Source organism: Lissotriton helveticus, chromosome 1_2, assembly GCF_964261635.1.
Source record: "Lissotriton helveticus chromosome 1_2, aLisHel1.1, whole genome shotgun sequence".
Lineage (NCBI taxonomy): Eukaryota > Metazoa > Chordata > Amphibia > Caudata > Salamandridae > Lissotriton > Lissotriton helveticus.
In genome coordinates, this window is record NC_136058.1 from 377,801,273 (window position 1) to 377,828,993 (window position 27,721).

Here is a 27,721-nt window from a genome sequence, read left to right on the forward strand (position 1 = left end):
GCTTACCATTTTATTCCCCACTGAGGTCATATATTTCCTTTCGAAAACAAAGTCAAAAGAAAGCAGTCTTGCATTGGCCAGGAATCTAACCCGGGCCTCCCGCGTGGCAGGCGAGAATTCTACCACTGAACCACCAATGCTTCACATGGGTTGTTCACAGGCAGAGCTCTGCCCAAGACAGTGATCAGGTGCACACACTTAAATTGTACACATATGAACAAAGTGTGCGCAGCAGACATGATAACGCCAACGTTTCACATGAAGATGGCAAGAATCAGATGCAGGAGACTATAACTATGAATGTCTTTGCATTTGCTGAGGTCACTGGCTTGGGACTAGAGTTGTGTTTATCAGGGCATGATGGCAGGCTGCTCCCGACAAAAGTGGTTCACAGAATGCACCCGCCAGATCACCAGCACTATTGTGTTTCAGATTATCTCACTGAACTCTCCTCCTGGAAAATCCTTCCCACTGGCTTTCCCAGATTCTGTGTCCTCCCCTAAATGCTGGGGTGAAACGGGCAGAGTTCTGCGCCCTGCGTCCCTTTACGCGTCCCTAACGCGCTCCCAACGCGGCCTACAGCCCTGGTCGGGCTTAGATCACTGGAGCCTTTTGTGACCAAGAACTCCGGAAGCCTAGGGTCAGGCCTGTTGCACAGGCATATTGTGCCTTGCCAATCCGGGATTGTTGTGTTTCAGGGCCTAGCCATCAATACTCCTGGGATTTCTTTCCCTGAGAACCCTCTTGTCCCTGTCCTCCCACAAGCCCCAGCTTTTATGTAAAATAAAGTGTGCACCATGGGCCTTCCCCTATTTGCTCTCTCCCCAATCTCTTTCTCCAAAGCTGAGCTCTGAAGGTAAATGTATCTATCTGAGTGAGGGGCTAGGGAGGGCCTTTCCCAGCAGTCTTACAAGTCAAGAGTTCAGAGAAAGCACCTGCTATGGGAGGGAGACTTTGCTCACAGAGAAGTCAAGTCTAACATAACACATCTGATGGGCAAGGCACACGCCTTACTGGCTGGTAGCACACCTACAGAGGAGCAGGGAGCTATGCTAAGCAGGCAACAGAAAAGTCATGTATGTGTCTCATACACTGGGACCGGTAGTAATACTGGCTCTAAGACCATTAGACAGTAGTCTATTCATCATTACGTCCAACAATAACAAGACACTAAGCAAATGAGAAATGCTGTATGGCATAAAGACGCATTATATAACACAAGCTCCAGGCAGGACCACAATTATCAAGATATATATTGAGTCTCAGGAACTGTGCTACAGTTATTAACCTCTGTGGTGCAAATGGTTAGCGCGTTCGGTTGTTAACAGAAAGGTTGGTGGTTCAAGCCCACCCAGGGAAGTATCCTTTTTGCCGGCATGAAACACTTTAATGAAACACAGATACGTACCTCTGCTCTCTCCTGCTTAAGACCCTTTATCTGAACATTTCAATCCTCTGCGTTCTCTCTGCACCTGCAGTCAATTTCATAATTAGGATAGAAAACAAAAGGCCTAGCCCTGTAATACAACTGTAGGCATATGAGGAGGGGAAAATAAGTCAAAAGGCCATCAGCATTTGTTGATCTGGCTTGAAGGCTGTAAGTGTAAGGACCTTGTGGCGCAACGGTAGCGCGTCTGACTCCAGATCAGAAGGTTGCGTGGTCAAATCACGTCGGGGTCACTGCTTACCATTTTATTCCCCACTGAGGTCATATATTTCCTTTCGAAAACAAAGTCAAAGGAACGCAGCCTTGCATTGGCCGGGAATCGAACCCGGGCCTCCCGCGTGGCAGGCGAGAATTCTACCACTGAACCACCAATGCTTCACATGGAGAGTTCACAGGCATAGCTCTGTCCAAGACAGTGATCAGGTGCACACACTTAAATTGTACACATATGAACAAAGTGTGCGCAGCAGACATGACAACGCCAAAGTTTCACATGATGATGGCTTATATAAGACAAGCTCCAGGCAGGCACATACATATCAAGATATATATTGAGTCTAAGGAAAGATGCTGTAGTCACTCGTCTCTGTGGCGCAATCGGTTAGCGCGTGCGCCTGTTAATCGAAAGGTTGGTGGTTCAAGCCCACCCAGGGACGTATTATTTTGCCTGAATGAAACACTTGAATGGAAAACAGATACATACCTTTGCTCTCTCCTGCTGGACACCCTTTCCCTGAATATTTCAATTCTCTGCGTTCTCTCGGCACCTGCAGTCAATTTCATAATTAGGATAGAAAACAAAAGGTCAAGCTCTGTAATACAACTGTAGGCATATGAGGAGGGGAAAATAAGTCAAAAGGCCCACAGCATTTGTTGATCTGGCTCCGAAAGCTGTAAGTGTAAGGACCTCGTGGCGCAACGGTAGCGCGTCTGACTCCAGATCAGAAGGTTGCGTGTTCAAATCACGTCGGGGTCACTGCTTACCATTTTATTCCCCACTGAGGTCATATATTTCCTTTCGAAAACAAAGTCAAAAGAAAGCAGTCTTGCATTGGCCGGGAATCGAACCCGGGCCTCCCGCGTGGCAGGCGAGAATTCTACCACTGAACCACCAATGCTTCACATGGGTTGTTCACAGGCAGAGCTCTGCCCAAGACAGTGATCAGGTGCACACACTTAAATTGTACACATATGAACAAAGTGTGCGCAGCAGACATGATAACGCCAACGTTTCACATGAAGATGGCAAGAATCAGATGCAGGAGACTATAACTATGAATGTCTTTGCATTTGCTGAGGTCACTGGCTTGGGACTAGAGTTGTGTTTATCAGGGCATGATGGCAGGCTGCTCCCGACAAAAGTGGTTCACAGAATGCACCCGCCAGATCACCAGCACTATTGTGTTTCAGATTATCTCACTGAACTCTCCTCCTGGAAAATCCTTCCCACTGGCTTTCCCAGATTCTGTGTCCTCCCCTAAATGCTGGGGTGAAACGGGCAGAGTTCTGCGCCCTGCGTCCCTTTACGCGTCCCTAACGCGCTCCCAACGCGGCCTACAGCCCTGGTCGGGCACAGCCCTGGTCGGGCTTAGATCACTGGAGCCTTTTGTGACCAAGAACTCCGGAAGCCTAGGGTCAGGCCTGTTGCACAGGCATATTGTGCCTTGCCAATCCGGGATTGTTGTGTTTCAGGGCCTAGCCATCAATACTCCTGGGATTTCTTTCCCTGAGAACCCTCTTTTCCCTGTCCTCCCACAAGCCCCAGCTTTTATGTAAAATAAAGTGTGCACCATGGGCCTTCCCCTATTTGCTCTCTCCCCAATCTCTTTCTCCAAAGCTGAGCTCTGAAGGTAAATGTATCTATCTGAGTGAGGGGCTAGGGAGGGCCTTTCCCAGCAGTCTTACAAGTCAAGAGTTCAGAGAAAGCACCTGCTATGGGAGGGAGACTTTGCTCACAGAGAAGTCAAGTCTAACATAACACATCTGATGGGCAAGGCACACGCCTTACTGGCTGGTAGCACACCTACAGAGGAGCAGGGAGCTATGCTAAGCAGGCAACAGAAAAGTCATGTATGTGTCTCATACACTGGGACCGGTAGTAATACTGGCTCTAAGACCATTAGACAGTAGTCTATTCATCATTACGTCCAACAATAACAAGACACTAAGCAAATGAGAAATGCTGTATGGCATAAAGACGCATTATATAACACAAGCTCCAGGCAGGCACACAATTATCAAGATATATATTGAGTCTCAGGAACTGTGCTACAGTTATTAACCTCTGTGGTGCAAATGGTTAGCGCGTTCGGTTGTTAACAGAAAGGTTGGTGGTTCAAGCCCACCCAGGGAAGTATCCTTTTTGCCGGCATGAAACACTTTAATGAAACACAGATACGTACCTCTGCTCTCTCCTGCTTAAGACCCTTTATCTGAACATTTCAATCCTCTGCGTTCTCTCTGCACCTGCAGTCAATTTCATAATTAGGATAGAAAACAAAAGGCCTAGCCCTGTAATACAACTGTAGGCATATGAGGAGGGGAAAATAAGTCAAAAGGCCATCAGCATTTGTTGATCTGGCTTGAAGGCTGTAAGTGTAAGGACCTTGTGGCGCAACGGTAGCGCGTCTGACTCCAGATCAGAAGGTTGCGTGGTCAAATCACATCGGGGTCACTGCTTACCATTTTATTCCCCACTGAGTTCATATATTTCCTTTCGAAAACAAAGTCAAAGGAACGCAGCCTTGCATTGGCCGGGAATCGAACCCGGGCCTCCCGCGTGGCAGGCGAGAATTCTACCACTGAACCACCAATGCTTCACATGGGGAGTTCACAGGCATAGCTCTGTCCAAGACAGTGATCAGGTGCACACACTTAAATTGTACACAGATGAACAAAGTGTGCGCAGCAGACATGACAACGCCAAAGTTTCACATGATGATGGCTTATATAAGACAAGCTCCAGGCAGGCACATACATATCAAGATATATATTGAGTCTAAGGAAAGATGCTGTAGTCACTCGTCTCTGTGGCGCAATCGGTTAGCGCGTTCGGCTGTTAACCGAAAGGTTGGTGGTTCAAGCCCACCCAGGGATGTATTATTTTGCCTGAATGAAACACTTGAATGGAAAACAGATACATAGCTTTGCTCTCTCCTGCTGGACACCCTTTCCCTGAATATTTCAATTCTCTGCGTTCTCTCGGCACCTGCAGTCAATTTCATAATTAGGATAGAAAACAAAAGGTCAAGCTCTGTAATACAACTGTAGGCATATGAGGAGGGGAAAATAAGTCAAAAGGCCCACAGCATTTGTTGATCTGGCTCCGAAAGCTGTAAGTGTAAGGACCTCGTGGCGCAACGGTAGCGCGTCTGACTCCAGATCAGAAGGTTGCGTGTTCAAATCACGTCGGGGTCACTGCTTACCATTTTATTCCCCACTGAGGTCATATATTTCCTTTCGAAAACAAAGTCAAAAGAAAGCAGTCTTGCATTGGCCGGGAATCGAACCCGGGCCTCCCGCGTGGCAGGCGAGAATTCTACCACTGAACCACCAATGCTTCACATGGGTTGTTCACAGGCAGAGCTCTGCCCAAGACAGTGATCAGGTGCACACACTTAAATTGTACACATATGAACAAAGTGTGCGCAGCAGACATGATAACGCCAACGTTTCACATGAAGATGGCAAGAATCAGATGCAGGAGACTATAACTATGAATGTCTTTGCATTTGCTGAGGTCACTGGCTTGGGACTAGAGTTGTGTTTATCAGGGCATGATGGCAGGCTGCTCCCGACAAAAGTGGTTCACAGAATGCACCCGCCAGATCACCAGCACTATTGTGTTTCAGATTATCTCACTGAACTCTCCTCCTGGAAAATCCTTCCCACTGGCTTTCCCAGATTCTGTGTCCTCCCCTAAATGCTGGGGTGAAACGGGCAGAGTTCTGCGCCCTGCGTCCCTTTACGCGTCCCTAACGCGCTCCCAACGCGGCCTACAGCCCTGGTCGGGCACAGCCCTGGTCGGGCTTAGATCACTGGAGCCTTTTGTGACCAAGAACTCCGGAAGCCTAGGGTCAGGCCTGTTGCACAGGCATATTGTGCCTTGCCAATCCGGGATTGTTGTGTTTCAGGGCCTAGCCATCAATACTCCTGGGATTTCTTTCCCTGAGAACCCTCTTGTCCCTGTCCTCCCACAAGCCCCAGCTTTTATGTAAAATAAAATGTGCACCATGGGCCTTCCCCTATTTGCTCTCTCCCCAATCTCTTTCTCCAAAGCTGAGCTCTGAAGGTAAATGTATCTATCTGAGTGAGGGGCTAGGGAGGGCCTTTCCCAGCAGTCTTACAAGTCAAGAGTTCAGAGAAAGCACCTGCTATGGGAGGGAGACTTTGCTCACAGAGAAGTCAAGTCTAACATAACACATCTGATGGGCAAGGCACACGCCTTACTGGCTGGTAGCACACCTACAGAGGAGCAGGGAGCTATGCTAAGCAGGCAACAGAAAAGTCATGTATGTGTCTCATACACTGGGACCGGTAGTAATACTGGCTCTAAGACCATTAGACACTAGTCTATTCATCATTACGTCCAACAATAACAAGACACTAAGCAAATGAGAAATGCTGTATGGCATAAAGACGCATTATATAACACAAGCTCCAGGCAGGCACACAATTATCAAGATATATATTGAGTCTCAGGAACTGTGCTACAGTTATTAACCTCTGTGGTGCAAATGGTTAGCGCGTTCGGTTGTTAACAGAAAGGTTGGTGGTTCAAGCCCACCCAGGGAAGTATCCTTTTTGCCGGCATGAAACACTTTAATGAAACACAGATACGTACCTCTGCTCTCTCCTGCTTAAGACCCTTTATCTGAACATTTCAATCCTCTGCGTTCTCTCTGCACCTGCAGTCAATTTCATAATTAGGATAGAAAACAAAAGGCCTAGCCCTGTAATACAACTGTAGGCATATGAGGAGGGAAAATAAGTCAAAAGGCCATCAGCATTTGTTGATCTGGCTTGAAGGCTGTAAGTGTAAGGACCTTGTGGCGCAACGGTAGCGCGTCTGACTCCAGATCAGAAGGTTGCGTGGTCAAATCACGTCGGGGTCACTGCTTACCATTTTATTCCCCACTGAGTTCATAAATTTCCTTTCGAAAACAAAGTCATAGGAACGCAGCCTTGCATTGGCCGGGAATCGAACCCGGGCCTCCCGCGTGGCAGGCGAGAATTCTACCACTGAACCACCAATGCTTCACATGGGGAGTTCACAGGCATAGCTCTGTCCAAGACAGTGATCAGGTGCACACACTTAAATTGTACACAGATGAACAAAGTGTGCGCAGCAGACATGACAACGCCAAAGTTTCACATGATGATGGCTTATATAAGACAAGCTCCAGGCAGGCACATACATATCAAGATATATATTGAGTCTAAGGAAAGATGCTGTAGTCACTCGTCTCTGTGGCGCAATCGGTTAGCGCGTTCGGCTGTTAACCGAAAGGTTGGTGGTTCAAGCCCACCCAGGGACGTATTATTTTGCCTGAATGAAACACTTGAATGGAAAACAGATACATACCTTTGCTCTCTCCTGCTGGACACCCTTTCCCTGAATATTTCAATTCTCTGCGTTCTCTCGGCACCTGCAGTCAATTTCATAATTAGGATAGAAAACAAAAGGTCAAGCTCTGTAATACAACTGTAGGCATATGAGGAGGGGAAAATAAGTCAAAAGGCCCACAGCATTTGTTGATCTGGCTCCGAAAGCTGTAAGTGTAAGGACCTTGTGGCGCAACGGTAGCGCGTCTGACTCCAGATCAGAAGGTTGCGTGTTCAAATCACGTCGGGGTCACTGCTTACCATTTTATTCCCCACTGAGGTCATATATTTCCTTTCGAAAACAAAGTCAAAAGAAAGCAGTCTTGCATTGGCCAGGAATCTAACCCGGGCCTCCCGCGTGGCAGGCGAGAATTCTACCACTGAACCACCAATGCTTCACATGGGTTGTTCACAGGCAGAGCTCTGCCCAAGACAGTGATCAGGTGCACACACTTAAATTGTACACATATGAACAAAGTGTGCGCAGCAGACATGATAACGCCAACGTTTCACATGAAGATGGCAAGAATCAGATGCAGGAGACTATAACTATGAATGTCTTTGCATTTGCTGAGGTCACTGGCTTGGGACTAGAGTTGTGTTTATCAGGGCATGATGGCAGGCTGCTCCCGACAAAAGTGGTTCACAGAATGCACCCGCCAGATCACCAGCACTATTGTGTTTCAGATTATCTCACTGAACTCTCCTCCTGGAAAATCCTTCCCACTGGCTTTCCCAGATTCTGTGTCCTCCCCTAAATGCTGGGGTGAAACGGGCAGAGTTCTGCGCCCTGCGTCCCTTTACGCGTCCCTAACGCGCTCCCAACGCGGCCTACAGCCCTGGTCGGGCTTAGATCACTGGAGCCTTTTGTGACCAAGAACTCCGGAAGCCTAGGGTCAGGCCTGTTGCACAGGCATATTGTGCCTTGCCAATCCGGGATTGTTGTGTTTCAGGGCCTAGCCATCAATACTCCTGGGATTTCTTTCCCTGAGAACCCTCTTGTCCCTGTCCTCCCACAAGCCCCAGCTTTTATGTAAAATAAAGTGTGCACCATGGGCCTTCCCCTATTTGCTCTCTCCCCAATCTCTTTCTCCAAAGCTGAGCTCTGAAGGTAAATGTATCTATCTGAGTGAGGGGCTAGGGAGGGCCTTTCCCAGCAGTCTTACAAGTCAAGAGTTCAGAGAAAGCACCTGCTATGGGAGGGAGACTTTGCTCACAGAGAAGTCAAGTCTAACATAACACATCTGATGGGCAAGGCACACGCCTTACTGGCTGGTAGCACACCTACAGAGGAGCAGGGAGCTATGCTAAGCAGGCAACAGAAAAGTCATGTATGTGTCTCATACACTGGGACCGGTAGTAATACTGGCTCTAAGACCATTAGACAGTAGTCTATTCATCATTACGTCCAACAATAACAAGACACTAAGCAAATGAGAAATGCTGTATGGCATAAAGACGCATTATATAACACAAGCTCCAGGCAGGCACACAATTATCAAGATATATATTGAGTCTCAGGAACTGTGCTACAGTTATTAACCTCTGTGGTGCAAATGGTTAGCGCGTTCGGTTGTTAACAGAAAGGTTGGTGGTTCAAGCCCACCCAGGGAAGTATCCTTTTTGCCGGCATGAAACACTTTAATGAAACACAGATACGTACCTCTGCTCTCTCCTGCTTAAGACCCTTTATCTGAACATTTCAATCCTCTGCGTTCTCTCTGCACCTGCAGTCAATTTCATAATTAGGATAGAAAACAAAAGGCCTAGCCCTGTAATACAATTGTAGGCATATGAGGAGGGGAAAATAAGTCAAAAGGCCATCAGCATTTGTTGATCTGGCTTGAAGGCTGTAAGTGTAAGGACCTTGTGGCGCAACGGTAGCGCGTCTGACTCCAGATCAGAAGGTTGCGTGGTCAAATCACGTCGGGGTCACTGCTTACCATTTTATTCCCCACTGAGTTCATATATTTCCTTTCGAAAACAAAGTCAAAGGAACGCAGCCTTGCATTGGCCGGGAATCGAACCCGGGCCTCCCGCGTGGCAGGCGAGAATTCTACCACTGAACCACCAATGCTTCACATGGGGAGTTCACAGGCATAGCTCTGTCCAAGACAGTGATCAGGTGCACACACTTAAATTGTACACAGATGAACAAAGTGTGCGCAGCAGACATGACAACGCCAAAGTTTCACATGATGATGGCTTATATAAGACAAGCTCCAGGCAGGCACATACATATCAAGATATATATTGAGTCTAAGGAAAGATGCTGTAGTCACTCGTCTCTGTGGCGCAATCGGCTAGCGCGTTCGGCTGTTAACCGAAAGGTTGGTGGTTCAAGCCCACCCAGGGACGTATTATTTTGCCTGAATGAAACACTTGAATGGAAAACAGATACATACCTTTGCTCTCTCCTGCTGGACACCCTTTCCCTGAATATTTCAATTCTCTGCGTTCTCTCGGCACCTGCAGTCAATTTCATAATTAGGATAGAAAACAAAAGGTCAAGCTCTTGCATACAACTGTAGGCATATGAGGAGGGGAAAATAAGTCAAAAGGCCCACAGCATTTGTTGATCTGGCTCCGAAAGCTGTAAGTGTAAGGACCTCGTGGCGCAACGGTAGCGCGTCTGACTCCAGATCAGAAGGTTGCGTGTTCAAATCACGTCGGGGTCACTGCTTACCATTTTATTCCCCACTGAGGTCATATATTTCCTTTCGAAAACAAAGTCAAAAGAAAGCAGTCTTGCATTGGCCAGGAATCTAACCCGGGCCTCCCGCGTGGCAGGCGAGAATTCTACCACTGAACCACCAATGCTTCACATGGGTTGTTCACAGGCAGAGCTCTGCCCAAGACAGTGATCAGGTGCACACACTTAAATTGTACACATATGAACAAAGTGTGCGCAGCAGACATGATAACGCCAACGTTTCACATGAAGATGGCAAGAATCAGATGCAGGAGACTATAACTATGAATGTCTTTGCATTTGCTGAGGTCACTGGCTTGGGACTAGAGTTGTGTTTATCAGGGCATGATGGCAGGCTGCTCCCGACAAAAGTGGTTCACAGAATGCACCTGCCAGATCACCAGCACTATTGTGTTTCAGATTATCTCACTGAACTCTCCTCCTGGAAAATCCTTCCCACTGGCTTTCCCAGATTCTGTGTCCTCCCCTAAATGCTGGGGTGAAACGGGCAGAGTTCTGCGCCCTGCGTCCCTTTACGCGTCCCTAACGCGCTCCCAACGCGGCCTACAGCCCTGGTCGGGCACAGCCCTGGTCGGGCTTAGATCACTGGAGCCTTTTGTGACCAAGAACTCCGGAAGCCTAGGGTCAGGCCTGTTGCACAGGCATATTGTGCCTTGCCAATCCGGGATTGTTGTGTTTCAGGGCCTAGCCATCAATACTCCTGGGATTTCTTTCCCTGAGAACCCTCTTGTCCCTGTCCTCCCACAAGCCCCAGCTTTTATGTAAAATAAAGTGTGCACCATGGGCCTTCCCCTATTTGCTCTCTCCCCAATCTCTTTCTCCAAAGCTGAGCTCTGAAGGTAAATGTATCTATCTGAGTGAGGGGCTAGGGAGGGCCTTTCCCAGCAGTCTTACAAGTCAAGAGTTCAGAGAAATCACCTGCTATGGGAGGGAGACTTTGCTCACAGAGAAGTCAAGTCTAACATAACACATCTGATGGGCAAGGCACACGCCTTACTGGCTGGTAGCACACCTACAGAGGAGCAGGGAGCTATGCTAAGCAGGCAACAGAAAAGTCATGTATGTGTCTCATACACTGGGACCGGTAGTAATACTGGCTCTAAGACCATTAGACAGTAGTCTATTCATCATTACGTCCAACAATAACAAGACACTAAGCAAATGAGAAATGCTGTATGGCATAAAGACGCATTATATAACACAAGCTCCAGGCAGGCACACAATTATCAAGATATATATTGAGTCTCAGGAACTGTGCTACAGTTATTAACCTCTGTGGTGCAAATGGTTAGCGCGTTCGGTTGTTAACAGAAAGGTTGGTGGTTCAAGCCCACCCAGGGAAGTATCCTTTTTGCCGGCATGAAACACTTTAATGAAACACAGATACGTACCTCTGCTCTCTCCTGCTTAAGACCCTTTATCTGAACATTTCAATCCTCTGCGTTCTCTCTGCACCTGCAGTCAATTTCATAATTAGGATAGAAAACAAAAGGCCTAGCCCTGTAATACAACTGTAGGCATATGAGGAGGGGAAAATAAGTCAAAAGGCCATCAGCATTTGTTGATCTGGCTTGAAGGCTGTAAGTGTAAGGACCTTGTGGCGCAACGGTAGCGCGTCTGACTCCAGATCAGAAGGTTGCGTGGTCAAATCACGTCGGGGTCACTGCTTACCATTTTATTCCCCACTGAGTTCATATATTTCCTTTCGAAAACAAAGTCAAAGGAACGCAGCCTTGCATTGGCCGGGAATCGAACCCGGGCCTCCCGCGTGGCAGGCGAGAATTCTACCACTGAACCACCAATGCTTCACATGGGGAGTTCACAGGCATAGCTCTGTCCAAGACAGTGATCAGGTGCACACACTTAAATTGTACACATATGAACAAAGTGTGCGCAGCAGACATGACAACGCCAAAGTTTCACATGATGATGGCTTATATAAGACAAGCTCCAGGCAGGCACATACATATCAAGATATATATTGAGTCTAAGGAAAGATGCTGTAGTCACTCGTCTCTGTGGCGCAATCGGTTAGCGCGTTCGGCTGTTAACTGAAAGGTTGGTGGTTCAAGCCCAACCAGGGACGTATTATTTTGCCTGAATGAAACACTTGAATGGAAAACAGATACATACCTTTGCTCTCTCCTGCTGGACACCCTTTCCCTGAATATTTCAATTCTCTGCGTTCTCTCGGCACCTGCAGTCAATTTCATAATTAGGATAGAAAACAAAAGGTCAAGCTCTGTAATACAACTGTAGGCATATGAGGAGGGGAAAATAAGTCAAAAGGCCCACAGCATTTGTTGATCTGGCTCTGAAAGCTGTAAGTGTAAGGACCTTGTGGCGCAACGGTAGCGCGTCTGACTCCAGATCAGAAGGTTGCGTGTTCAAATCACGTCGGGGTCACTGCTTACCATTTTATTCCCCACTGAGGTCATATATTTCCTTTCGAAAACAAAGTCAAAAGAAAGCAGTCTTGCATTGGCCGGGAATCGAACCCGGGCCTCCCGCGTGGCAGGCGAGAATTCTACCACTGAACCACCAATGCTTCACATGGGTTGTTCACAGGCAGAGCTCTGCCCAAGACAGTGATCAGGTGCACACACTTAAATTGTACACATATGAACAAAGTGTGCGCAGCAGACATGATAACGCCAACGTTTCACATGAAGATGGCAAGAATCAGATGCAGGAGACTATAACTATGAATGTCTTTGCATTTGCTGAGGTCACTGGCTTGGGACTAGAGTTGTGTTTATCAGGGCATGATGGCAGGCTGCTCCCGACAAAAGTGGTTCACAGAATGCACCCGCCAGATCACCAGCACTATTGTGTTTCAGATTATCTCACTGAACTCTCCTCCTGGAAAATCCTTCCCACTGGCTTTCCCAGATTCTGTGTCCTCCCCAAATGCTGGGGTGAAACGGGCAGAGTTCTGCGCCCTGCGTCCCTTTACGCGTCCCTAACGCGCTCCCAACGCGGCCTACAGCCCTGGTCGGGCACAGCCCTGGTCGGGCTTAGATCACTGGAGCCTTTTGTGACCAAGAACTCCGGAAGCCTAGGGTCAGGCCTGTTGCACAGGCATATTGTGCCTTGCCAATCCGGGATTGTTGTGTTTCAGGGCCTAGCCATCAATACTCCTGGGATTTCTTTCCCTGAGAACCCTCTTGTCCCTGTCCTCCCACAAGCCCCAGCTTTTATGTAAAATAAAATGTGCACCATGGGCCTTCCCCTATTTGCTCTCTCCCCAATCTCTTTCTCCAAAGCTGAGCTCTGAAGGTAAATGTATCTATCTGAGTGAGGGGCTAGGGAGGGCCTTTCCCAGCAGTCTTACAAGTCAAGAGTTCAGAGAAAGCACCTGCTATGGGAGGGAGACTTTGCTCACAGAGAAGTCAAGTCTAACATAACACATCTGATGGGCAAGGCACACGCCTTACTGGCTGGTAGCACACCTACAGAGGAGCAGGGAGCTATGCTAAGCAGGCAACAGAAAAGTCATGTATGTGTCTCATACACTGGGACCGGTAGTAATACTGGCTCTAAGACCATTAGACACTAGTCTATTCATCATTACGTCCAACAATAACAAGACACTAAGCAAATGAGAAATGCTGTATGGCATAAAGACGCATTATATAACACAAGCTCCAGGCAGGCACACAATTATCAAGATATATATTGAGTCTCAGGAACTGTGCTACAGTTATTAACCTCTGTGGTGCAAATGGTTAGCGCGTTCGGTTGTTAACAGAAAGGTTGGTGGTTCAAGCCCACCCAGGGAAGTATCCTTTTTGCCGGCATGAAACACTTTAATGAAACACAGATACGTACCTCTGCTCTCTCCTGCTTAAGACCCTTTATCTGAACATTTCAATCCTCTGCGTTCTCTCTGCACCTGCAGTCAATTTCATAATTAGGATAGAAAACAAAAGGCCTAGCCCTGTAATACAACTGTAGGCATATGAGGAGGGAAAATAAGTCAAAAGGCCATCAGCATTTGTTGATCTGGCTTGAAGGCTGTAAGTGTAAGGACCTTGTGGCGCAACGGTAGCGCGTCTGACTCCAGATCAGAAGGTTGCGTGGTCAAATCACGTCGGGGTCACTGCTTACCATTTTATTCCCCACTGAGTTCATAAATTTCCTTTCGAAAACAAAGTCATAGGAACGCAGCCTTGCATTGGCCGGGAATCGAACCCGGGCCTCCCGCGTGGCAGGCGAGAATTCTACCACTGAACCACCAATGCTTCACATGGGGAGTTCACAGGCATAGCTCTGTCCAAGACAGTGATCAGGTGCACACACTTAAATTGTACACAGATGAACAAAGTGTGCGCAGCAGACATGACAACGCCAAAGTTTCACATGATGATGGCTTATATAAGACAAGCTCCAGGCAGGCACATACATATCAAGATATATATTGAGTCTAAGGAAAGATGCTGTAGTCACTCGTCTCTGTGGCGCAATCGGTTAGCGCGTTCGGCTGTTAACCGAAAGGTTGGTGGTTCAAGCCCACCCAGGGACGTATTATTTTGCCTGAATGAAACACTTGAATGGAAAACAGATACATACCTTTGCTCTCTCCTGCTGGACACCCTTTCCCTGAATATTTCAATTCTCTGCGTTCTCTCGGCACCTGCAGTCAATTTCATAATTAGGATAGAAAACAAAAGGTCAAGCTCTGTAATACAACTGTAGGCATATGAGGAGGGGAAAATAAGTCAAAAGGCCCACAGCATTTGTTGATCTGGCTCCGAAAGCTGTAAGTGTAAGGACCTTGTGGCGCAACGGTAGCGCGTCTGACTCCAGATCAGAAGGTTGCGTGTTCAAATCACGTCGGGGTCACTGCTTACCATTTTATTCCCCACTGAGGTCATATATTTCCTTTCGAAAACAAAGTCAAAAGAAAGCAGTCTTGCATTGGCCAGGAATCTAACCCGGGCCTCCCGCGTGGCAGGCGAGAATTCTACCACTGAACCACCAATGCTTCACATGGGTTGTTCACAGGCAGAGCTCTGCCCAAGACAGTGATCAGGTGCACACACTTAAATTGTACACATATGAACAAAGTGTGCGCAGCAGACATGATAACGCCAACGTTTCACATGAAGATGGCAAGAATCAGATGCAGGAGACTATAACTATGAATGTCTTTGCATTTGCTGAGGTCACTGGCTTGGGACTAGAGTTGTGTTTATCAGGGCATGATGGCAGGCTGCTCCCGACAAAAGTGGTTCACAGAATGCACCCGCCAGATCACCAGCACTATTGTGTTTCAGATTATCTCACTGAACTCTCCTCCTGGAAAATCCTTCCCACTGGCTTTCCCAGATTCTGTGTCCTCCCCTAAATGCTGGGGTGAAACGGGCAGAGTTCTGCGCCCTGCGTCCCTTTACGCGTCCCTAACGCGCTCCCAACGCGGCCTACAGCCCTGGTCGGGCACAGCCCTGGTCGGGCTTAGATCACTGGAGCCTTTTGTGACCAAGAACTCCGGAAGCCTAGGGTCAGGCCTGTTGCACAGGCATATTGTGCCTTGCCAATCCGGGATTGTTGTGTTTCAGGGCCTAGCCATCAATACTCCTGGGATTTCTTTCCCTGAGAACCCTCTTGTCCCTGTCCTCCCACAAGCCCCAGCTTTTATGTAAAATAAAATGTGCACCATGGGCCTTCCCCTATTTGCTCTCTCCCCAATCTCTTTCTCCAAAGCTGAGCTCTGAAGGTAAATGTATCTATCTGAGTGAGGGGCTAGGGAGGGCCTTTCCCAGCAGTCTTACAAGTCAAGAGTTCAGAGAAAGCACCTGCTATGGGAGGGAGACTTTGCTCACAGAGAAGTCAAGTCTAACATAACACATCTGATGGGCAAGGCACACGCCTTACTGGCTGGTAGCACACCTACAGAGGAGCAGGGAGCTATGCTAAGCAGGCAACAGAAAAGTCATGTATGTGTCTCATACACTGGGACCGGTAGTAATACTGGCTCTAAGACCATTAGACACTAGTCTATTCATCATTACGTCCAACAATAACAAGACACTAAGCAAATGAGAAATGCTGTATGGCATAAAGACGCATTATATAACACAAGCTCCAGGCAGGCACACAATTATCAAGATATATATTGAGTCTCAGGAACTGTGCTACAGTTATTAACCTCTGTGGTGCAAATGGTTAGCGCGTTCGGTTTTTAACAGAAAGGTTGGTGGTTCAAGCCCACCCAGGGAAGTATCCTTTTTGCCGGCATGAAACACTTTAATGAAACACAGATACGTACCTCTGCTCTCTCCTGCTTAAGACCCTTTATCTGAACATTTCAATCCTCTGCGTTCTCTCTGCACCTGCAGTCAATTTCATAATTAGGATAGAAAACAAAAGGCCTAGCCCTGTAATACAACTGTAGGCATATGAGGAGGGGAAAATAAGTCAAAAGGCCATCAGCATTTGTTGATCTGGCTTGAAGGCTGTAAGTGTAAGGACCTTGTGGCGCAACGGTAGCGCGTCTGACTCCAGATCAGAAGGTTGCGTGGTCAAATCACGTCGGGGTCACTGCTTACCATTTTATTCCCCACTGAGTTCATATATTTCCTTTCGAAAACAAAGTCCAAGGAACGCAGCCTTGCATTGGCCGGGAATCGAACCCGGGCCTCCCGCGTGGCAGGCGAGAATTCTACCACTGAACCACCAATGCTTCACATGGGGAGTTCACAGGCATAGCTCTGTCCAAGACAGTGATCAGGTGCACACACTTAAATTGTACACATATGAACAAAGTGTGCGCAGCAGACATGACAACGCCAAAGTTTCACATGATGATGGCTTATATAAGACAAGCTCCAGGCAGGCACATACATATCAAGATATATATTGAGTCTAAGGAAAGATGCTGTAGTCACTCGTCTCTGTGGCGCAATCGGTTAGCGCGTTCGGCTGTTAACCGAAAGGTTGGTGGTTCAAGCCCACCCAGGGACGTATTATTTTGCCTGAATGAAACACTTGAATGGAAAACAGATACATACCTTTGCTCTCTCCTGCTGGACACCCTTTCCCTGAATATTTCAATTCTCTGCGTTCTGTCGGCACCTGCAGTCAATTTCATAATTAGGATAGAAAACAAAAGGTCAAGCTCTGTAATACAACTGTAGGCATATGAGGAGGGGAAAATAAGTCAAAAGGCCCACAGCATTTGTTGATCTGGCTCCGAAAGCTGTAAGTGTAAGGACCTCGTGGCGCAACGGTAGCGCGTCTGACTCCAGATCAGAAGGTTGCGTGTTCAAATCACGTCGGGGTCACTGCTTACCATTTTATTCCCCACTGAGGTCATATATTTCCTTTCGAAAACAAAGTCAAAAGAAAGCAGTCTTGCATTGGCTGGGAATCGAACCCGGGCCTCCCGCGTGGCAGGCGAGAATTCTACCACTGAACCACCAATGCTTCACATGGGTTGTTCACAGGCAGAGCTCTGCCCAAGACAGTGATCAGGTGCACACACTTAAATTGTACACATATGAACAAAGTGTGCGCAGCAGACATGATAACGCCAACGTTTCACATGAAGATGGCAAGAATCAGATGCAGGAGACTATAACTATGAATGTCTTTGCATTTGCTGAGGTCACTGGCTTGGGACTAGAGTTGTGTTTATCAGGGCATGATGGCAGGCTGCTCCCGACAAAAGTGGTTCACAGAATGCACCCGCCAGATCACCAGCACTATTGTGTTTCAGATTATCTCACTGAACTCTCCTCCTGGAAAATCCTTCCCACTGGCTTTCCCAGATTCTGTGTCCTCCCCTAAATGCTGGGGTGAAACGGGCAGAGTTCTGCGCCCTGCGTCCCTTTACACGTCCCTAACGCGCTCCCAACGCGGCCTACAGCCCTGGTCGGGCACAGCCCTGGTCGGGCTTAGATCACTGGAGCCTTTTGTGACCAAGAACTCCGGAAGCCTAGGGTCAGGCCTGTTGCACAGGCATATTGTGCCTTGCCAATCCGGGATTGTTGTGTTTCAGGGCCTAGCCATCAATACTCCTGGGATTTCTTTCCCTGAGAACCCTCTTGTCCCTGTCCTCCCACAAGCCCCAGCTTTTATGTAAAATAAAGTGTGCACCATGGGCCTTCCCCTATTTGCTCTCTCCCCAATCTCTTTCTCCAAAGCTGAGCTCTGAAGGTAAATGTATCTATCTGAGTGAGGGGCTAGGGAGGGCCTTTCCCAGCAGTCTTACAAGTCAAGAGTTCAGAGAAAGCACCTGCTATGGGAGGGAGACTTTGCTCACAGAGAAGTCAAGTCTAACATAACACATCTGATGGGCAAGGCACACGCCTTACTGGCTGGTAGCACACCTACAGAGGAGCAGGGAGCTATGCTAAGCAGGCAACAGAAAAGTCATGTATGTGTCTCATACACTGGGACCGGTAGTAATACTGGCTCTAAGACCATTAGACAGTAGTCTATTCATCATTACGTCCAACAATAACAAGACACTAAGCAAATGAGAAATGCTGTATGGCATAAAGACGCATTATATAACACAAGCTCCAGGCAGGCACACAATTATCAAGATATATATTGAGTCTCAGGAACTGTGCTACAATTATTAACCTCTGTGGTGCAAATGGTTAGCGCGTTCGGTTGTTAACAGAAAGGTTGGTGGTTCAAGCCCACCCAGGGAAGTATCCTTTTTGCCGGCATGAAACACTTTAATGAAACACAGATACGTACCTCTGCTCTCTCCTGCTTAAGACCCTTTATCTGAACATTTCAATCCTCTGCGTTCTCTCTGCACCCGCAGTCAATTTCATAATTAGGATAGAAAACAAAAGGCCTAGCCCTGTAATACAACTGTAGGCATATGAGGAGGGGAAAATAAGTCAAAAGGCCATCAGCATTTGTTGATCTGGCTTGAAGGCTGTAAGTTTAAGGACCTTGTGGCGCAACGGTAGCGCGTCTGACTCCAGATCAGAAGGTTGCGTGGTCAAATCACGTCGGGGTCACTGCTTACCATTTTATTCCCCACTGAGTTCATATATTTCCTTTCGAAAACAAAGTCAAAGGAACGCAGCCTTGCATTGGCCGGGAATCGAACCCGGGCCTCCCGCGTGGCAGGCGAGAATTATACCACTGAACCACCAATGCTTCACATGGGGAGTTCACAGGCATAGCTCTGTCCAAGACAGTGATCAGGTGCACACACTTAAATTGTACACATATGAACAAAGTGTGCGCAGCAGACATGACAACGCCAAAGTTTCACATGATGATGGCTTATATAAGACAAGCTCCAGGCAGGCACATACATATCAAGATATATATTGAGTCTAAGGAAAGATGCTGTAGTCACTCGTCTCTGTGGCGCAATCGGTTAGCGCGTTCGGCTGTTAACCGAAAGGTTGGTGGTTCAAGCCCACCCAGGGACGTATTATTTTGCCTGAATGAAACACTTGAATGGAAAACAGATACATACCTTTGCTCTCTCCTGCTGGACACCCTTTCCCTGAATATTTCAATTCTCTGCGTTCTCTCGGCACCTGCAGTCAATTTCATAATTAGGATAGAAAACAAAAGGTCAAGCTCTGTAATACAACTGTAGGCATATGAGGAGGGGAAAATAAGTCAAAAGGCCCACAGCATTTGTTGATCTGGCTCTGAAAGCTGTAAGTGTAAGGACCACGTGGCGCAACGGTAGCGCGTCTGACTCCAGATCAGAAGGTTGCGTGTTCAAATCACGTCGGGGTCACTGCTTACCATTTTATTCCCCACTGAGGTCATATATTTCCTTTCGAAAACAAAGTCAAAAGAAAGCAGTCTTGCATTGGCCGGGAATCGAACCCGGGCCTCCCGCATGGCAGGCGAGAATTCTACCACTGAACCACCAATGCTTCACATGGGTTGTTCACAGGCAGAGCTCTGCCCAAGACAGTGATCAGGTGCACACACTTAAATTGTACACATATGAACAAAGTGTGCGCAGCAGACATGATAACGCCAACGTTTCACATGAAGATGGCAAGAATCAGATGCAGGAGACTATAACTATGAATGTCTTTGCATTTGCTGAGGTCACTGGCTTGGGACTAGAGTTGTGTTTATCAGGGCATGATGGCAGGCTGCTCCCGACAAAAGTGGTTCACAGAATGCACCCGCCAGATCACCAGCACTATTGTGTTTCAGATTATCTCACTGAACTCTCCTCCTGGAAAATCCTTCCCACTGGCTTTCCCAGATTCTGTGTCCTCCCCTAAATGCTGGGGTGAAACGGGCAGAGTTCTGCGCCCTGCGTCCCTTTACGCGTCCCTAACGCGCTCCCAACACGGCCTACAGCCCTGGTCGGGCACAGCCCTGGTCGGGCTTAGATCACTGGAGCCTTTTGTGACCAAGAACTCCGGAAGCCTAGGGTCAGGCCTGTTGCACAGGCATATTGTGCCTTGCCAATCCGGGATTGTTGTGTTTCAGGGCCTAGCCATCAATACTCCTGGGATTTCTTTCCCTGAGAACCCTCTTGTCCCTGTCCTCCCACAAGCCCCAGCTTTTATGTAAAATAAAGTGTGCACCATGGGCCTTCCCCTATTTGCTCTCTCCCCAATCTCTTTCTCCAAAGCTGAGCTCTGAAGGTAAATGTATCTATCTGAGTGAGGGGCTAGGGAGGGCCTTTCCCAGCAGTCTTACAAGTCAAGAGTTCAGAGAAAGCACCTGCTATGGGAGGGAGACTTTGCTCACAGAGAAGTCAAGTCTAACATAACACATCTGATGGGCAAGGCACACGCCTTACTGGCTGGTAGCACACCTACAGAGGAGCAGGGAGCTATGCTAAGCAGGCAACAGAAAAGTCATGTATGTGTCTCATACACTGGGACCGGTAGTAATACTGGCTCTAAGACCATTAGACAGTAGTCTATTCATCATTACGTCCAACAATAACAAGACACTAAGCAAATGAGAAATGCTGTATGGCATAAAGACGCATTATATAACACAAGCTCCAGGCAGGCACACAATTATCAAGATATATATTGAGTCTCAGGAACTGTGCTACAGTTATTAACCTCTGTGGTGCAAATGGTTAGCGCGTTCGGTTGTTAACAGAAAGGTTGGTGGTTCAAGCCCACCCAGGGAAGTATCCTTTTTGCCTGCATGAAACACTTTAATGAAACACAGATACGTACCTCTGCTCTCTCCTGCTTAAGACCCTTTATCTGAACATTTCAATCCTCTGCGTTCTCTCTGCACCTGCAGTCAATTTCATAATTAGGATAGAAAACAAAAGGCCTAGCCCTGTAATACAACTGTAGGCATATGAGGAGGGGAAAATAAGTCAAAAGGCCATCAGCATTTGTTGATCTGGCTTGAAGGCTGTAAGTGTAAGGACCTTGTGGCGCAACGGTAGCGCGTCTGACTCCAGATCAGAAGGTTGCGTGGTCAAATCACGTCGGGGTCACTGCTTACCATTTTATTCCCCACTGAGTTCATAAATTTCCTTTCGAAAACAAAGTCAAAGGAACGCAGCCTTGCATTGGCCGGGAATCGAACCCGGGCCTCCCGCGTGGCAGGCGAGAATTCTACCACTGAACCACCAATGCTTCACATGGGGAGTTCACAGGCATAGCTCTGTCCAAGACAGTGATCAGGTGCACACACTTAAATTGTACACAGATGAACAAAGTGTGCGCAGCAGACATGACAACGCCAAAGTTTCACATGATGATGGCTTATATAAGACAAGCTCCAGGCAGGCACATACATATCAAGATATATATTGAGTCTAAGGAAAGATGCTGTAGTCACTCGTCTCTGTGGCGCAATCGGCTAGCGCGTTCGGCTGTTAACCGAAAGGTTGGTGGTTCAAGCCCACCCAGGGACGTATTATTTTGCCTGAATGAAACACTTGAATGGAAAACAGATACATACCTTTGCTCTCTCCTGCTGGACACCCTTTCCCTGAATATTTCAATTCTCTGCGTTCTCTCGGCACCTGCAGTCAATTTCATAATTAGGATAGAAAACAAAAGGTCAAGCTCTTGCATACAACTGTAGGCATATGAGGAGGGGAAAATAAGTCAAAAGGCCCACAGCATTTGTTGATCTGGCTCCGAAAGCTGTAAGTGTAAGGACCTCGTGGCGCAACGGTAGCGCGTCTGACTCCAGATCAGAAGGTTGCGTGTTCAAATCACGTCGGGGTCACTGCTTACCATTTTATTCCCCACTGAGGTCATATATTTCCTTTCGAAAACAAAGTCAAAAGAAAGCAGTCTTGCATTGGCCAGGAATCTAACCCGGGCCTCCCGCGTGGCAGGCGAGAATTCTACCACTGAACCACCAATGCTTCACATGGGTTGTTCACAGGCAGAGCTCTGCCCAAGACAGTGATCAGGTGCACACACTTAAATTGTACACATATGAACAAAGTGTGCGCAGCAGACATGATAACGCCAACGTTTCACATGAAGATGGCAAGAATCAGATGCAGGAGACTATAACTATGAATGTCTTTGCATTTGCTGAGGTCACTGGCTTGGGACTAGAGTTGTGTTTATCAGGGCATGATGGCAGGCTGCTCCCGACAAAAGTGGTTCACAGAATGCACCTGCCAGATCACCAGCACTATTGTGTTTCAGATTATCTCACTGAACTCTCCTCCTGGAAAATCCTTCCCACTGGCTTTCCCAGATTCTGTGTCCTCCCCTAAATGCTGGGGTGAAACGGGCAGAGTTCTGCGCCCTGCGTCCCTTTACGCGTCCCTAACGCGCTCCCAACGCGGCCTACAGCCCTGGTCGGGCACAGCCCTGGTCGGGCTTAGATCACTGGAGCCTTTTGTGACCAAGAACTCCGGAAGCCTAGGGTCAGGCCTGTTGCACAGGCATATTGTGCCTTGCCAATCCGGGATTGTTGTGTTTCAGGGCCTAGCCATCAATACTCCTGGGATTTCTTTCCCTGAGAACCCTCTTGTCCCTGTCCTCCCACAAGCCCCAGCTTTTATGTAAAATAAAGTGTGCACCATGGGCCTTCCCCTATTTGCTCTCTCCCCAATCTCTTTCTCCAAAGCTGAGCTCTGAAGGTAAATGTATCTATCTGAGTGAGGGGCTAGGGAGGGCCTTTCCCAGCAGTCTTACAAGTCAAGAGTTCAGAGAAATCACCTGCTATGGGAGGGAGACTTTGCTCACAGAGAAGTCAAGTCTAACATAACACATCTGATGGGCAAGGCACACGCCTTACTGGCTGGTAGCACACCTACAGAGGAGCAGGGAGCTATGCTAAGCAGGCAACAGAAAAGTCATGTATGTGTCTCATACACTGGGACCGGTAGTAATACTGGCTCTAAGACCATTAGACAGTAGTCTATTCATCATTACGTCCAACAATAACAAGACACTAAGCAAATGAGAAATGCTGTATGGCATAAAGACGCATTATATAACACAAGCTCCAGGCAGGCACACAATTATCAAGATATATATTGAGTCTCAGGAACTGTGCTACAGTTATTAACCTCTGTGGTGCAAATGGTTAGCGCGTTCGGTTGTTAACAGAAAGGTTGGTGGTTCAAGCCCACCCAGGGAAGTATCCTTTTTGCCGGCATGAAACACTTTAATGAAACACAGATACGTACCTCTGCTCTCTCCTGCTTAAGACCCTTTATCTGAACATTTCAATCCTCTGCGTTCTCTCTGCACCTGCAGTCAATTTCATAATTAGGATAGAAAACAAAAGGCCTAGCCCTGTAATACAACTGTAGGCATATGAGGAGGGGAAAATAAGTCAAAAGGCCATCAGCATTTGTTGATCTGGCTTGAAGGCTGTAAGTGTAAGGACCTTGTGGCGCAACGGTAGCGCGTCTGACTCCAGATCAGAAGGTTGCGTGGTCAAATCACGTCGGGGTCACTGCTTACCATTTTATTCCCCACTGAGTTCATATATTTCCTTTCGAAAACAAAGTCAAAGGAACGCAGCCTTGCATTGGCCGGGAATCGAACCCGGGCCTCCCGCGTGGCAGGCGAGAATTCTACCACTGAACCACCAATGCTTCACATGGGGAGTTCACAGGCATAGCTCTGTCCAAGACAGTGATCAGGTGCACACACTTAAATTGTACACATATGAACAAAGTGTGCGCAGCAGACATGACAACGCCAAAGTTTCACATGATGATGGCTTATATAAGACAAGCTCCAGGCAGGCACATACATATCAAGATATATATTGAGTCTAAGGAAAGATGCTGTAGTCACTCGTCTCTGTGGCGCAATCGGTTAGCGCGTTCGGCTGTTAACCGAAAGGTTGGTGGTTCAAGCCCAACCAGGGACGTATTATTTTGCCTGAATGAAACACTTGAATGGAAAACAGATACATACCTTTGCTCTCTCCTGCTGGACACCCTTTCCCTGAATATTTCAATTCTCTGCGTTCTCTCGGCACCTGCAGTCAATTTCATAATTAGGATAGAAAACAAAAGGTCAAGCTCTGTAATACAACTGTAGGCATATGAGGAGGGGAAAATAAGTCAAAAGGCCCACAGCATTTGTTGATCTGGCTCTGAAAGCTGTAAGTGTAAGGACCTTGTGGCGCAACGGTAGCGCGTCTGACTCCAGATCAGAAGGTTGCGTGTTCAAATCACGTCGGGGTCACTGCTTACCATTTTATTCCCCACTGAGGTCATATATTTCCTTTCGAAAACAAAGTCAAAAGAAAGCAGTCTTGCATTGGCCGGGAATCGAACCCGGGCCTCCCGCGTGGCAGGCGAGAATTCTACCACTGAACCACCAATGCTTCACATGGGTTGTTCACAGGCAGAGCTCTGCCCAAGACAGTGATCAGGTGCACACACTTAAATTGTACACATATGAACAAAGTGTGCGCAGCAGACATGATAACGCCAACGTTTCACATGAAGATGGCAAGAATCAGATGCAGGAGACTATAACTATGAATGTCTTTGCATTTGCTGAGGTCACTGGCTTGGGACTAGAGTTGTGTTTATCAGGGCATGATGGCAGGCTGCTCCCGACAAAAGTGGTTCACAGAATGCACCCGCCAGATCACCAGCACTATTGTGTTTCAGATTATCTCACTGAACTCTCCTCCTGGAAAATCCTTCCCACTGGCTTTCCCAGATTCTGTGTCCTCCCCTAAATGCTGGGGTGAAACGGGCAGAGTTCTGCGCCCTGCGTCCCTTTACGCGTCCCTAACGCGCTCCCAACGCGGCCTACAGCCCTGGTCGGGCACAGCCCTGGTCGGGCTTAGATCACTGGAGCCTTTTGTGACCAAGAACTCCGGAAGCCTAGGGTCAGGCCTGTTGCACAGGCATATTGTGCCTTGCCAATCCGGGATTGTTGTGTTTCAGGGCCTAGCCATCAATACTCCTGGGATTTCTTTCCCTGAGAACCCTCTTGTCCCTGTCCTCCCACAAGCCCCAGCTTTTATGTAAAATAAAGTGTGCACCATGGGCCTTCCCCTATTTGCTCTCTCCCCAATCTCTTTCTCCAAAGCTGAGCTCTGAAGGTAAATGTATCTATCTGAGTGAGGGGCTAGGGAGGGCCTTTCCCAGCAGTCTTACAAGTCAAGAGTTCAGAGAAAGCACCTGCTATGGGAGGGAGACTTTGCTCACAGAGAAGTCAAGTCTAACATAACACATCTGATGGGCAAGGCACACGCCTTACTGGCTGGTAGCACACCTACAGAGGAGCAGGGAGCTATGCTAAGCAGGCAACAGAAAAGTCATGTATGTGTCTCATACACTGGGACCGGTAGTAATACTGGCTCTAAGACCATTAGACAGTAGTCTATTCATCATTACGTCCAACAATAACAAGACACTAAGCAAATGAGAAATGCTGTATGGCATAAAGACGCATTATATAACACAAGCTCCAGGCAGGCACACAATTATCAAGATATATATTGAGTCTCAGGAACTGTGCTACAGTTATTAACCTCTGTGGTGCAAATGGTTAGCGCGTTCGGTTGTTAACAGAAAGGTTGGTGGTTCAAGCCCACCCAGGGAAGTATCCTTTTTGCCGGCATGAAACACTTTAATGAAACACAGATACGTACCTCTGCTCTCTCCTGCTTAAGACCCTTTATCTGAACATTTCAATCCTCTGCGTTCTCTCTGCACCTGCAGTCAATTTCATAATTAGGATAGAAAACAAAAGGCCTAGCCCTGTAATACAATTGTAGGCATATGAGGAGGGGAAAATAAGTCAAAAGGCCATCAGCATTTGTTGATCTGGCTTGAAGGCTGTAAGTGTAAGGACCTTGTGGCGCAACGGTAGCGCGTCTGACTCCAGATCAGAAGGTTGCGTGGTCAAATCACGTCGGGGTCACTGCTTACCATTTTATTCCCCACTGAGTTCATATATTTCCTTTCGAAAACAAAGTCAAAGGAACGCAGCCTTGCATTGGCCGGGAATCGAACCCGGGCCTCCCGCGTGGCAGGCGAGAATTCTACCACTGAACCACCAATGCTTCACATGGGGAGTTCACAGGCATAGCTCTGTCCAAGACAGTGATCAGGTGCACACACTTAAATTGTACACAGATGAACAAAGTGTGCGCAGCAGACATGACAACGCCAAAGTTTCACATGATGATGGCTTATATAAGACAAGCTCCAGGCAGGCACATACATATCAAGATATATATTGAGTCTAAGGAAAGATGCTGTAGTCACTCGTCTCTGTGGCGCAATCGGCTAGCGCGTTCGGCTGTTAACCGAAAGGTTGGTGGTTCAAGCCCACCCAGGGACGTATTATTTTGCCTGAATGAAACACTTGAATGGAAAACAGATACATACCTTTGCTCTCTCCTGCTGGACACCCTTTCCCTGAATATTTCAATTCTCTGCGTTCTCTCGGCACCTGCAGTCAATTTCATAATTAGGATAGAAAACAAAAGGTCAAGCTCTTGCATACAACTGTAGGCATATGAGGAGGGGAAAATAAGTCAAAAGGCCCACAGCATTTGTTGATCTGGCTCCGAAAGCTGTAAGTGTAAGGACCTCGTGGCGCAACGGTAGCGCGTCTGACTCCAGATCAGAAGGTTGCGTGTTCAAATCACGTCGGGGTCACTGCTTACCATTTTATTCCCCACTGAGGTCATATATTTCCTTTCGAAAACAAAGTCAAAAGAAAGCAGTCTTGCATTGGCCAGGAATCTAACCCGGGCCTCCCGCGTGGCAGGCGAGAATTCTACCACTGAACCACCAATGCTTCACATGGGTTGTTCACAGGCAGAGCTCTGCCCAAGACAGTGATCAGGTGCACACACTTAAATTGTACACATATGAACAAAGTGTGCGCAGCAGACATGATAACGCCAACGTTTCACATGAAGATGGCAAGAATCAGATGCAGGAGACTATAACTATGAATGTCTTTGCATTTGCTGAGGTCACTGGCTTGGGACTAGAGTTGTGTTTATCAGGGCATGATGGCAGGCTGCTCCCGACAAAAGTGGTTCACAGAATGCACCTGCCAGATCACCAGCACTATTGTGTTTCAGATTATCTCACTGAACTCTCCTCCTGGAAAATCCTTCCCACTGGCTTTCCCAGATTCTGTGTCCTCCCCTAAATGCTGGGGTGAAACGGGCAGAGTTCTGCGCCCTGCGTCCCTTTACGCGTCCCTAACGCGCTCCCAACGCGGCCTACAGCCCTGGTCGGGCACAGCCCTGGTCGGGCTTAGATCACTGGAGCCTTTTGTGACCAAGAACTCCGGAAGCCTAGGGTCAGGCCTGTTGCACAGGCATATTGTGCCTTGCCAATCCGGGATTGTTGTGTTTCAGGGCCTAGCCATCAATACTCCTGGGATTTCTTTCCCTGAGAACCCTCTTGTCCCTGTCCTCCCACAAGCCCCAGCTTTTATGTAAAATAAAGTGTGCACCATGGGCCTTCCCCTATTTGCTCTCTCCCCAATCTCTTTCTCCAAAGCTGAGCTCTGAAGGTAAATGTATCTATCTGAGTGAGGGGCTAGGGA

General features: G+C 47.8%; 37 non-coding genes across 37 annotated transcripts; 22 read left to right on the forward strand and 15 right to left on the reverse strand.

Moving 5' to 3' along the window:
* Positions 1-1,751: 1,751 nt before the first annotated feature.
* On the reverse strand, positions 1,752-1,822 carry TRNAG-GCC (transfer RNA glycine (anticodon GCC)). Its single transcript has one exon. It is a non-coding gene; the product is annotated as a tRNA-Gly (tRNA).
* Positions 1,823-2,029: 207 nt separating this feature from the next.
* On the forward strand, positions 2,030-2,103 carry TRNAN-GUU (transfer RNA asparagine (anticodon GUU)). The gene has a single exon. It is a non-coding gene; the product is annotated as a tRNA-Asn (tRNA).
* A 248-nt stretch (positions 2,104-2,351) lies between these two features.
* Positions 2,352-2,423, forward strand: TRNAW-CCA (transfer RNA tryptophan (anticodon CCA)). The gene has a single exon. It is a non-coding gene; the product is annotated as a tRNA-Trp (tRNA).
* Positions 2,424-2,494: 71 nt separating this feature from the next.
* Positions 2,495-2,565, reverse strand: TRNAG-GCC (transfer RNA glycine (anticodon GCC)). Its single transcript has one exon. It is a non-coding gene; the product is annotated as a tRNA-Gly (tRNA).
* Positions 2,566-4,192: 1,627 nt separating this feature from the next.
* TRNAG-GCC (transfer RNA glycine (anticodon GCC)) lies at positions 4,193-4,263 on the reverse strand. Its single transcript has one exon. It is a non-coding gene; the product is annotated as a tRNA-Gly (tRNA).
* A 207-nt stretch (positions 4,264-4,470) lies between these two features.
* TRNAN-GUU (transfer RNA asparagine (anticodon GUU)) lies at positions 4,471-4,544 on the forward strand. Its single transcript has one exon. It is a non-coding gene; the product is annotated as a tRNA-Asn (tRNA).
* A 248-nt stretch (positions 4,545-4,792) lies between these two features.
* Positions 4,793-4,864, forward strand: TRNAW-CCA (transfer RNA tryptophan (anticodon CCA)). Its single transcript has one exon. It is a non-coding gene; the product is annotated as a tRNA-Trp (tRNA).
* A 71-nt stretch (positions 4,865-4,935) lies between these two features.
* On the reverse strand, positions 4,936-5,006 carry TRNAG-GCC (transfer RNA glycine (anticodon GCC)). The gene has a single exon. It is a non-coding gene; the product is annotated as a tRNA-Gly (tRNA).
* A 1,626-nt stretch (positions 5,007-6,632) lies between these two features.
* On the reverse strand, positions 6,633-6,703 carry TRNAG-GCC (transfer RNA glycine (anticodon GCC)). The gene has a single exon. It is a non-coding gene; the product is annotated as a tRNA-Gly (tRNA).
* Positions 6,704-6,910: 207 nt separating this feature from the next.
* On the forward strand, positions 6,911-6,984 carry TRNAN-GUU (transfer RNA asparagine (anticodon GUU)). The gene has a single exon. It is a non-coding gene; the product is annotated as a tRNA-Asn (tRNA).
* A 248-nt stretch (positions 6,985-7,232) lies between these two features.
* TRNAW-CCA (transfer RNA tryptophan (anticodon CCA)) lies at positions 7,233-7,304 on the forward strand. Its single transcript has one exon. It is a non-coding gene; the product is annotated as a tRNA-Trp (tRNA).
* A 1,753-nt stretch (positions 7,305-9,057) lies between these two features.
* On the reverse strand, positions 9,058-9,128 carry TRNAG-GCC (transfer RNA glycine (anticodon GCC)). The gene has a single exon. It is a non-coding gene; the product is annotated as a tRNA-Gly (tRNA).
* A 207-nt stretch (positions 9,129-9,335) lies between these two features.
* Positions 9,336-9,409, forward strand: TRNAN-GUU (transfer RNA asparagine (anticodon GUU)). The gene has a single exon. It is a non-coding gene; the product is annotated as a tRNA-Asn (tRNA).
* Positions 9,410-9,657: 248 nt separating this feature from the next.
* Positions 9,658-9,729, forward strand: TRNAW-CCA (transfer RNA tryptophan (anticodon CCA)). Its single transcript has one exon. It is a non-coding gene; the product is annotated as a tRNA-Trp (tRNA).
* Positions 9,730-11,498: 1,769 nt separating this feature from the next.
* TRNAG-GCC (transfer RNA glycine (anticodon GCC)) lies at positions 11,499-11,569 on the reverse strand. Its single transcript has one exon. It is a non-coding gene; the product is annotated as a tRNA-Gly (tRNA).
* Positions 11,570-11,776: 207 nt separating this feature from the next.
* On the forward strand, positions 11,777-11,850 carry TRNAN-GUU (transfer RNA asparagine (anticodon GUU)). Its single transcript has one exon. It is a non-coding gene; the product is annotated as a tRNA-Asn (tRNA).
* A 248-nt stretch (positions 11,851-12,098) lies between these two features.
* On the forward strand, positions 12,099-12,170 carry TRNAW-CCA (transfer RNA tryptophan (anticodon CCA)). The gene has a single exon. It is a non-coding gene; the product is annotated as a tRNA-Trp (tRNA).
* Positions 12,171-12,241: 71 nt separating this feature from the next.
* On the reverse strand, positions 12,242-12,312 carry TRNAG-GCC (transfer RNA glycine (anticodon GCC)). Its single transcript has one exon. It is a non-coding gene; the product is annotated as a tRNA-Gly (tRNA).
* Positions 12,313-13,937: 1,625 nt separating this feature from the next.
* On the reverse strand, positions 13,938-14,008 carry TRNAG-GCC (transfer RNA glycine (anticodon GCC)). Its single transcript has one exon. It is a non-coding gene; the product is annotated as a tRNA-Gly (tRNA).
* A 207-nt stretch (positions 14,009-14,215) lies between these two features.
* Positions 14,216-14,289, forward strand: TRNAN-GUU (transfer RNA asparagine (anticodon GUU)). The gene has a single exon. It is a non-coding gene; the product is annotated as a tRNA-Asn (tRNA).
* Positions 14,290-14,537: 248 nt separating this feature from the next.
* On the forward strand, positions 14,538-14,609 carry TRNAW-CCA (transfer RNA tryptophan (anticodon CCA)). The gene has a single exon. It is a non-coding gene; the product is annotated as a tRNA-Trp (tRNA).
* Positions 14,610-16,378: 1,769 nt separating this feature from the next.
* TRNAG-GCC (transfer RNA glycine (anticodon GCC)) lies at positions 16,379-16,449 on the reverse strand. The gene has a single exon. It is a non-coding gene; the product is annotated as a tRNA-Gly (tRNA).
* Positions 16,450-16,656: 207 nt separating this feature from the next.
* Positions 16,657-16,730, forward strand: TRNAN-GUU (transfer RNA asparagine (anticodon GUU)). The gene has a single exon. It is a non-coding gene; the product is annotated as a tRNA-Asn (tRNA).
* Positions 16,731-16,978: 248 nt separating this feature from the next.
* TRNAW-CCA (transfer RNA tryptophan (anticodon CCA)) lies at positions 16,979-17,050 on the forward strand. The gene has a single exon. It is a non-coding gene; the product is annotated as a tRNA-Trp (tRNA).
* Positions 17,051-19,097: 2,047 nt separating this feature from the next.
* On the forward strand, positions 19,098-19,171 carry TRNAN-GUU (transfer RNA asparagine (anticodon GUU)). The gene has a single exon. It is a non-coding gene; the product is annotated as a tRNA-Asn (tRNA).
* Positions 19,172-19,419: 248 nt separating this feature from the next.
* On the forward strand, positions 19,420-19,491 carry TRNAW-CCA (transfer RNA tryptophan (anticodon CCA)). The gene has a single exon. It is a non-coding gene; the product is annotated as a tRNA-Trp (tRNA).
* Positions 19,492-19,562: 71 nt separating this feature from the next.
* On the reverse strand, positions 19,563-19,633 carry TRNAG-GCC (transfer RNA glycine (anticodon GCC)). Its single transcript has one exon. It is a non-coding gene; the product is annotated as a tRNA-Gly (tRNA).
* A 1,627-nt stretch (positions 19,634-21,260) lies between these two features.
* TRNAG-GCC (transfer RNA glycine (anticodon GCC)) lies at positions 21,261-21,331 on the reverse strand. Its single transcript has one exon. It is a non-coding gene; the product is annotated as a tRNA-Gly (tRNA).
* A 207-nt stretch (positions 21,332-21,538) lies between these two features.
* TRNAN-GUU (transfer RNA asparagine (anticodon GUU)) lies at positions 21,539-21,612 on the forward strand. The gene has a single exon. It is a non-coding gene; the product is annotated as a tRNA-Asn (tRNA).
* Positions 21,613-21,860: 248 nt separating this feature from the next.
* TRNAW-CCA (transfer RNA tryptophan (anticodon CCA)) lies at positions 21,861-21,932 on the forward strand. The gene has a single exon. It is a non-coding gene; the product is annotated as a tRNA-Trp (tRNA).
* A 1,769-nt stretch (positions 21,933-23,701) lies between these two features.
* TRNAG-GCC (transfer RNA glycine (anticodon GCC)) lies at positions 23,702-23,772 on the reverse strand. Its single transcript has one exon. It is a non-coding gene; the product is annotated as a tRNA-Gly (tRNA).
* Positions 23,773-23,979: 207 nt separating this feature from the next.
* TRNAN-GUU (transfer RNA asparagine (anticodon GUU)) lies at positions 23,980-24,053 on the forward strand. The gene has a single exon. It is a non-coding gene; the product is annotated as a tRNA-Asn (tRNA).
* A 248-nt stretch (positions 24,054-24,301) lies between these two features.
* On the forward strand, positions 24,302-24,373 carry TRNAW-CCA (transfer RNA tryptophan (anticodon CCA)). The gene has a single exon. It is a non-coding gene; the product is annotated as a tRNA-Trp (tRNA).
* Positions 24,374-24,444: 71 nt separating this feature from the next.
* On the reverse strand, positions 24,445-24,515 carry TRNAG-GCC (transfer RNA glycine (anticodon GCC)). The gene has a single exon. It is a non-coding gene; the product is annotated as a tRNA-Gly (tRNA).
* A 1,627-nt stretch (positions 24,516-26,142) lies between these two features.
* On the reverse strand, positions 26,143-26,213 carry TRNAG-GCC (transfer RNA glycine (anticodon GCC)). The gene has a single exon. It is a non-coding gene; the product is annotated as a tRNA-Gly (tRNA).
* Positions 26,214-26,420: 207 nt separating this feature from the next.
* Positions 26,421-26,494, forward strand: TRNAN-GUU (transfer RNA asparagine (anticodon GUU)). Its single transcript has one exon. It is a non-coding gene; the product is annotated as a tRNA-Asn (tRNA).
* Positions 26,495-26,742: 248 nt separating this feature from the next.
* TRNAW-CCA (transfer RNA tryptophan (anticodon CCA)) lies at positions 26,743-26,814 on the forward strand. Its single transcript has one exon. It is a non-coding gene; the product is annotated as a tRNA-Trp (tRNA).
* Positions 26,815-27,721: the final 907 nt, after the last annotated feature.